We start from the raw sequence: 9,892 nt of genomic DNA on the forward strand, positions 1-9,892 counted from the left end.
AGTCCAACAAAGCGTAAACAGATCTGTTTAAACAAAAGATGGGATGGGATCATGCAGTTAGAAAAATAAATAAAGAGAAAATATGTTTTTATTCATTATTATGCTGTGCAATTTTATGCAAATGAACAAAGTGTCCCTCATAAGTATATATTTAAGGAAACATCTTTAGTATAAACTCAACTGGTGATAAAATTTTGCCTTTCAAATTACAAAGATTATTAAAATTGTGGCCTGGTAACACAGCACCAGATAAATGCAAAGGTTTGCACATTTTTTGTCCTTTCTTTTTTTTTCTGCAAGTAACAGTTAGCAAAGCAAATTCATAGCAACACAACATACAACACTTAATTTATTATTGAAATGATTAACTAAATCTATCATTGCCAGAACCTTCTTAGGCCCTTTGCAAAGGCAATATTGCCTCTGGGAAAAATGGGCCCACTCTTAGATGAATGAGCCCTTCCTAACTAATTGCCCCTCACCTGTTCAACATAGATATTTGGCTTCACTGCCAACAACACGCTGTGTCGCAATTTTAACTCTTTACATACTTTCTTTCATCGCTAACTGGCAGAATTCAAATTGGACACAGAATGAAAAGAGAAAAAAATTAAGAATTCCTTAATTCATAATTAAATCTATTTTTAAAGATTTGTCATTCAAAACCCTGTAGGCGCGGAGTAACTCCACCGACATTTCCCATCATCCAACTGTTTACACTCTCCCGCTAGCTTACAACCCCAACCGAACATTACCAGTGCAACAAAAATGATGAGCAGTATTGTTTGTAACTATACAGTTGTGCGGTTTTGAGCCAGATCCCAGCTCAGATGAAGAAAATAAAGACATATCCTGTTATGCAATTTTAAGCTTAGTTGTCTTTACAAATGTCCACCATTATGAGAAAAATGCCACAAGAGGATATTAAATTCTACTCCATTTTCATTGGAGTAGATCTTTAACTAAGTTTTAACTAAGCATAATACCACAAACCACAGCTCATCTCTTTGTATTCTGTTGTAGACTTTCTCCAGATTTACAAAAAAAAAAATGCAGCTTCTGACTTTCTCTGTTCTGATCCTCTCATCTAACTACACTCTACAGCCACAACTGATGCAGTCACTGATCCATTTTAGACCACAGCATCTGCACAAAGTGCCCTTCCTGACACAGCCATCTGCATTTACCCAGACTTGGGACAGGCACACAAACACACTGGATTGTGTCTCCTTGCGGTTGCATTTACAACTTGTAATGAAAATGTTACGGTAAACTACAAAAAAAGCATACAAACATTTATTTTTTCTAGTTCGGTGGTAACGGGACTAGTAAAAGGAAACAAAAACTTTTCCCTTTTTTAATTTGTGAACTTTCTGCTATGTTTAACCTGCCTTTGAAATGCTAATCAGAAATTACTTTTACTACAACCAGAAAAAAAAAAAAATAATTGCACAATTTTTAAAATATTTTTCGCAATTTTGTCTTAACATTTGCTTTAAAAACAAATTAAGCATTTAAAATGTAAATTTAAAAAAAAATTACCCCGTGAAAAGGGGAATTGGCATTAAACTTTGGTAGCAGACTCTATGATTTTATAAACATGAATAGAGTAGTATGAGTCACAGATGGGTACATAATATTCTGGGAATTTTGCAGGAAAGTGGCAGAAAAAGTCAGACAAAAAAAACAATATCTCACTTTAGTTTTAAATCATTTTTTTATGAAGCCTGCTAATGCACCGTGGGTCATTTTAGAAACAGGCACAGGCATGACCTAAATCTGTTCCTGGTGCCACAGCCAGCATGCACATATCAGGGCCGAGGGGTATGTGCTCCTGTTCACATCCACTCATGCCTTCAGGGAAAAGAGAATGCATGAAAATGGGGCTTTGCTGAAATGACTTCAGATTAAAGCCAACTGCTTCTGGCAAGTCAACCTGCTATGTCGCTGCTTATGTTTTTTCCTGGGTACGGTGCATACATAACACATGCTGGAAGCTCTCGGTGGCACAACTATAGCCTAGTGACACCCCTTAAATTTCGTCTCTAAGCACGTCTTGTGGTATATTTTTATCCTCATTCTCTCAAAACGGTCTCATCACCCTAAACTGAGTTGAAGACATGCTTCTGGTAACCTTTGGAGTAGAATGACTGGATGTTTTGTGCTGTCGTGTCCAGGCTCTTCACGTTGGCGGCAACATTGACTCTCTGACTCGATTCCTGTCCCACTTGTTATTCTGTGACAGCTACGACTTATCCAAATAGAAACGGCACAGCGAGGACACAGAGGAGATGATCCCTGTGAGCAAGTGCATGGATGTGTGATACGAATGAACGCTCACATCCTTCTCCTCGACTCCACGCCTCGACTGCTTTCCATCCAAACTCTCGGCCAAAGGAGAGGTGACTGTGGAAGAATGAAGAATTGGAACTATCAAAATATAACAGAGAAGCTCATAAATCTTTCTTTTGCCTAAAGATACAACTGCAGCAGAAAGAGCACGCTGGATTTTTATGGATTCTTAAGTCACATATTTCAGCAAATGAACTCTGCTATGACCGGCAGAACCAAAAAAGTCATTTTCACCAGGGTTTCTTTTCCAGACCTTTGAAACCTCATTTTGCTGCGCTTCTTAAGGCGTGGTATTGCACATGTGTCATCTATCCATTGCCACAGACAATGTATTTTGCCACAGATAGATGGAAAGTTCATTGCAACAAAAATTACTCATTTTTGTTTCAGCTTTTATCTCTAATCTGCATTTTAATAGGATGTGCAGTTGGTGTATTACTAAAAACTGCATATTGAGGGAGAAAACAGACCACTGTTGTGTGTTGGAAAATTGTGTCAGGTGAAAAAGTCTCCTCAGTAAGTACGCACTGTGAGTGTTAAACAGCCAGCTAGCTTGTAAAAACCATTAAATTTATTCTTGAGAATATATTTATAAGACCCCAGGAATGACTAATTGGGAGCTGTGGATGTATTTTACCACACGTATTTCACCACATTTTTAAACTAGTGTCTCAAGTTCTTTAAAAAATTACACCTTAAGCATACTTAGGCATCGACAAGGTGTAGACCCATTTCCTCCCCTCGCTGTCTCTGAGCAGCAACGCACAGCATGGATCATCTGACTCAAGGGAGTTTGTTCCTCAGTGGAACAGAGAGAAATAAAGGTTAGTTCATAAATCAACAAGGAACGATGGGAGGGGGAGACTTATAGTAAAAAAAAAATTTCAAGTAATCACACGCTGTCATGTTGTACAGGTGGTGCAAAAAGGTATTTGCAACCGTCGTCATGTCTTGTTTGTTTGCATATTTATCACCAAAGTGTTGCAGATTATCAAACATTTTTAAATAAAAAACAATGGCCCTGCATGAAAAAGGTATTTGGCCTGGGGGCCACCCTCCCTTCTGCAGGGTGGGGAGGGCACGGGAGGAGGGGTTGAGGGAGGTGTAGGGTGAGGGGAGGTGTATGGGTAGTGTGGGGGGTGGGGTGGAGCTGTGCTTGCGTCTTGGTCTTTGGGCCCCGTCGGCCTTGCTCTGGCCTGTGGTAACAAGATTTCGGCTGGGTGGTGGGCGGCTCTTGGGTCCTTGAGGTTGTGGCTCCCCCTTTGGCCCGCGTCTCAGCGCCCAGTGGCCCCTGATGGCTGCCATCCAGTACGGCTGAGGCAGTCTGCCCCGTGGCTTAGGGGCCCTTACGCTGGGGATACCCGTGCTCAGCTGTGCTTGGGGGCTCACGTAGGGGGGCGGTCGCCCTTGCTCAGGCTGCGTGGGTCCTTTTGCCTGGTATGCTCCGGGATCTGGGGGGGTCTCCTGCCCCCTCTCTCCTGGTCTGGCGGGACAGGCTAAGGAGGATCTGATCTGCATCTCCACCCTCATTGCACCCTGTCACACTGCTCCCTGTCTGCTCTATTCCTCGCTCCCAACCCGCAGTGGATGGGTTGGGATGGACGCATCAGACATCTTCCAGTGTGACCCATGGTCAGTTACAAAACCTCATCTTAGCGTGAGAATTTCATCCTTGCATGTAACAATTTTCTTTCTGGCTGATCTAGCATGAACGTTGTGAAGCTCAAAATCACAACCCACTCAAATTAGCAGCTTGGCACTCGTATCCCCTTACTTCGCCCCCTCTCTCTTTATCGTCTATTTCACCCCCCCTCCTTTCTTTCCCACACTTTTCCTCTCTCTCTTCCCTCTTTGAAAAATGGAAAAAATATATACACTGTATATATAAAATGAAGTTTGATAAATAAGTAAAAAAATAATAAAAAAACTAAAGGCTTTTATATAAATATACACCTTTGCTATCAGAAGATGCCTAACCCCTTATTGTAAAAGTAAATTCTGTTCAACACAAGAGGCCTTCAGCTCTGTTTGCTCAGTTGTTGGACAGGACAAGTTGAAAAATATATATATTATCTACAAAAAAGAAATATCAATACAAACATTTTTTTAATCCAAGCTTCTGCAGTGAAACAGCATATTGATGAAATGTTAAGCCTCATCTGAGGATTAAAGATAACCCAATCTGCTGTTATAAAAACATCTGCGATAACATCAAAAGACGTTTATGATTGTTATTATAGATTCTGGGAATACACAAAAGACTTGGCGATGCAGAGCCTTATAATCACGCAATAATGGCACCATGTGTTCGCCTCATCTAACTTGCTTACATCCTCATGTCCCCTGACAACAGCAGCAATAACCACATTTGCAGGAACTAAAAGACAATTTATTCTTATTATAGCCTTTTACCATTTTTAGCTCAGTGCACGCAAAAAAAGGAAAAATCTATTTTTTTCATCTAGATGATGAGTTTTTCTGTTCAGCTGTGATTCAAGCCAGTTCTACTATTGAAAAGTTTTTAATTGACAATCTAATAGAAGTAAAGTTGTTTTATTCTTTGACAAGAAAAAAGGCGACTTCTTGCTTTGAGCTCCTGTAGCTTTTGACTCTAAATTAACCAGATGACCATTTATGATTATGCATAACTAAATGTTTTTGCTCCTGATTAGCAAAAAATCCCTGACATATAATGCAATATTAGAACAATATTAGAACTAAATGTTGATGAACGGGATTTTTGTTTAACATTTTTGTTTTCAAAAAATAGGCCAAGAGACTAAAGGCTTCATTGTTGGTGGAGCTGCAAAGCTCAACAGAACACCTGACCTGACATGGTCAAAAATAACCAAAAAAAGAAAAAAATAAAGTTTTAATTTTCCATTCCACATTTCAAAATGACATGACATGTGAGGTAAATTCAGAAATATGCTTGTACTAGATTTTCCCGACTTTAAAATGATATCTAATAAAATGTCACATCTCTAATTTTTTTCTACAATAGATCCACTCCTTGTGTTGTCATCGTTGGATGCATCTTTTCTTCTCTGACCTCTCTATTCATTCCCAATAATAACCCCTTCCAGCCAAGCCATGAATACTTAATGCAATGCAAGTGTGGAGAGCATGTCAAGCAGATTTAGCAGATGCTGCTGTTGCAGAACATCACCAAAACATTATGATAAACCCATACAAACTGGAAGATATATTTATTTTATTATTAAAATTTAAAAGTAAAACAAGTATTTTTGTGAACCAGTATTTATTTTTCATATCTAAAACAAAAAAAACTTATGATAACAAACTTTTTGCAAAATTTTACAGAAATCATTCAAATCTGATCCACTCACTGCTTTTGTTTGGAGTGAGGCCGGTTGCTGTGGAACTATTGGACACCCAGAGTACTGTATTACATTTTGTGACGCTTTTGGCACAAAGACTTATTCTTTTGTTAAGTTGGAAACAAAAAAAGACCTGACCCTTTTACTGTTAATATACAAGAATGAGACATTTGAAACTTGAAAAAATGAAATTTCTACTAAGAGGAAAACTGCAAGAATTTATATTTAACCGGACAGCGTTTCATCGACTTTTTTTTACAACTAGGATGTTTCTATTGAGCTTTATATGGAGTGTTACATGCAATGTCATCTGTTTAACTTCTTTTTTTTTTGTTAAAATGAACACAGTTTTAATATAAATACTAATGTACAGTGTCTTGATAGTGTTGTTTTCTTTTAAGTCAGTGGTTAAAAGCAAACCTTACAATACAAAGCCATTCAAAAATATACAATAAATACTAGCATGAGAAAGATATTTACTACTATGAGGACATTAACAATATGACTATACAGGTAAACATGCGTAGTCATAAACATAGACATGTTTTTGCTTGTTGTTGTTTTTATTACTAGTGTTATTTCTGTTTGTTTCGTTTATCGTGATTATTAAACGCATTAAACGCAGTTTGAAACAAATTTAATACCAAAAATGATCCATAACCATTCAGAATTATGGTTCAAAGATAAGATGCTTCTAACAAAATTGTCTGCTATTGAGTCCATCTACATTATTTTTAATTAGAAAGTCAATATTTTTTATATTAAAAAAATTATAGTAATATTAAAACACACACGCACGAAAAACACACACACAAAGGAGAAGCTGCAAAATGCCACATAATTTAATTTTTTTTTTTAATGTTTCACCATGAAGGCAGCCAAACCAGATCCTGCAAACAGCCCTGAACACCCACCTGAGAAGAATATTTTTGGTAAATTGAAGGTGTATGCTTTCCAATCAACCATCTGAAGTGTTTTCTCTTTGAACAATATCAGAAGAGCATATAGAAGACAGAAGCATCGCATAGCAGAAATAGTAGAAGCCTAGAGCCTGATCTCCAAGATGAAGAAATGTGAGATGAACTGACTGACGGCCAAACGTCTCCGATGAAATCTTAGGCAGGAAGAGAGGCTCATAGTGTGAGACCAGGCCAGAAGAACAACAACCATGGAGTCCAAAAGCAGATCAGGTCACTTAACAGTTCAACCAGCTCATTAAAGTCTGACCAATCATCTTATAAAGTATTTTCAAAGCATCCCCAGTGGTCTTTTAGATTACAATTACGCGATTTTTATCCAAAATCAAATATACTGTGTTGTTTTCATCAGAAATTTACCCAGGAGTTGTTGACAGGACTGTTAGTGCGAGGAGTAAGCCTGCCCTGACTTCCCATTGTGCCTTTGTTTATACTCTCTTCCACTTGCTTACAGCCCCTCAACCTCCCTACCTAACATGCAATAAAAATGGCGGGCGGTATCGGAGCTATCCAGCAGTTCAGTTTTGAACCACACGCCAGCTCGGACGTGAAAAACGAAGATGTTCATGGATCAGAATGGAGCGGAGCAGGAAGCTTCCACGCCGCCGACTGTAGCACCTTCATCACGGCTACAGGGTTTTTCCAACTGCATTTTTTTTATCTGCCCCCAACAGTGATTTGAATAAAGAAATACTCAGAAATGCAATTTCGATCCTAATTTTCTTTGTGTCCTCTATCATTAGAAAAATGCCACAAGAACACGTTAAAACACCAAAAACGTGATTTTTATCACACTGTATCTTTAAAAAAAACATCCTCATGTTATTAGACTTGAAATACTTTGATGTTTCCAACTTCAACAATGTTCTTTTGTCTCATATTTTTTATACTTTAGTCTATTAAAGTCTAACAGCCATGGCTGTTTTCTATTTCCCGAGGTGATTGCATTCTTCTGCTAATTCATCAGGAAAGAAGATGGCTCCATCCTCTGTTGCTATGGCATTGAGAGTAAAAGGAAGCGCTGTATTTATTCATTTGTCAAAGAGTAATTTTTCCAGGTTATGCAGGACTTGTGGGAGGAAATGAGTTTATGAGATGGCTCTCATGTCACTTTTAAAGTATAAAAGAAATCACAAAACAGCTTCAAAACTCTTTAAAAGTCAGGCTTGGGCTTTGTCGTATGACTTGTGGACAATCCCATATACAGCAAAATCAGTTCTGATGGAATGTATAGAGGAAGAATATAAATAGGCCCTGCAGTGCTCCCTTCAAACATCAACACTTTTGGATCCTTGAGAGGTTTTGTTTTTGATGTCATATTCAGGATTGCAAAAGCCGAGATGCTCGGCTCGGAGCTGCAGACATAATCTGCTTGGGATGCCTGACAAGGTATTTGGTTTGGAAGCACGGTTGCCCGCAAACTAGAGAGGAAAAAGAGATGACGTAATATTTACCTGAGGTGTGTGTTGTCAAGGATCAACACATGCAGTGTCATGCCTGGTGCTGCCCAGCTTATTGAGCCTGAAGGAGGTGGTTTGAAACCCTCTCTTTGATGTCTGGTGATACCCATGTCACTGCTGCCTTATTATCGTTACTCACATTACACGCAGTGTGAGCTTCTGCTTTGAATTCCCTTGAAGAAGTATTACAATATGAATGAGATTTGTTGTGCAGGAACAGAAGGTGGTTGATTGCCCTGTCTGATGATCGGTTTCAAAAACTGTGATAGTGCGTGAGCTTCAGAGCTTTCTCGTGACATGTGCAGAGATTCAGAGAGAAGATGCCCCCTGGCGTGTATGCAAATGAGACCAAACTGCCTTTGAAACCAATGTTGACCGATCTCTGGATCTGAAACGAGGCTGAGAATTACACTTCATACAGTACATAATAATCGCAACAAGTCTCAGTAGGGAGAAAACAGGCTTTGTTTGGCATTCTATTATCTCATGATCGGCCCTTCATAACATGGAGTGGAATAACAGTGCACACCGAGATGAGTCTTCTCCAGTTTGACATGAGAAAACATGACTTTTACGACCCTTTCCTGAGTTAGGCATCACTGGAAAACTGCATTATTATTTAAGCTTGTTGCTATGGTATTTTGAGATGAAAGGAGTAGATCTCTGCAGGCTTAACTACAGCTTTTTTGTATAGTTCTGACATCACACACAGCATTAAATCTACTAAACCCATATTTCAGATTAACACGTTCATCCCACTTTTGGCTTTTGCCATTTTTTATTTCCAATCAAATGAAAGATACTAATCTAGACTTGACTCTACACGTGCCTGGCTAAAAGCCTCTACGATATGTGAAAGCAAAAATGTCTATCTGTACTTGTAGCTCTGCAGCATTTTCATTAATGATTCTTGACAAATCCCTAAAAGATGACCCATGACTTAAGATTCTTGATGGTCAAAAAGAAAGTGTGAGCATGTTAATGGCGTCACGCAAAAAGGAGATTTCCTCCAAATCTTCTGTCAGTGCATCTGCCTCACTGCTTTGTTAGAAATAATCCTGAGTGGACGTTTGAAGATCACGTTATTCCTTGATTCACCGGCTGTAACATGATCTCCTTAAGTAACTGCAAAAATGTTCTACTGTTAGTTGGAGGCACTTGGCAGACGACTTCAAAGTGTATCAACAAGAAACTAATGGGTTTTTGTAGCCACAGGTAGACTTTGACAATTTCTCACAGCTCACTTAAATTGCTCCACTCCACTGCAACACATACCATGTTTTCTTTGTCCACTACAAAAGAGTCGACAAGATAAACAGGGAAAATTGTCCTGTAATCCTCATATTTTACATCCCAGAAGGGTAAACAACTTAGCACACATATTTATTTCTGTAAATTCACATGTATATGCAGGATTTAATCATCACTACAGTCAGAAATGCATGTTTGTGTTTACAAATGCAGATTATTGAGAAAAATGTACTTGTTATATATTTTAAAATATATGAATAAGAAGGCCTTTTTTGGACAAATTCTAAATAGCTGAGAATCTTTTAACAAACTGTGCCCGGGGTGTTTGCTACTCATGCTATTGACAGTGTGAACAGACAAAATGTTCTGCAGGGTTTCTCAGCTGTGCCAAAAATTAAACATGTAGGATGAAGCGCTTCACTGCCAGCAAACAAACTGAGTGCTATCCACCCCTGTGCCTCAAACCGAGGTTAAAAAAGAAATTGCACTACGCCACAAATCAGCAAACAAC

This window comes from Oryzias latipes, chromosome 20 (genome assembly GCF_002234675.1).
Source record: "Oryzias latipes chromosome 20, ASM223467v1".
Classification (NCBI taxonomy): Eukaryota; Metazoa; Chordata; class Actinopteri; order Beloniformes; family Adrianichthyidae; genus Oryzias; species Oryzias latipes.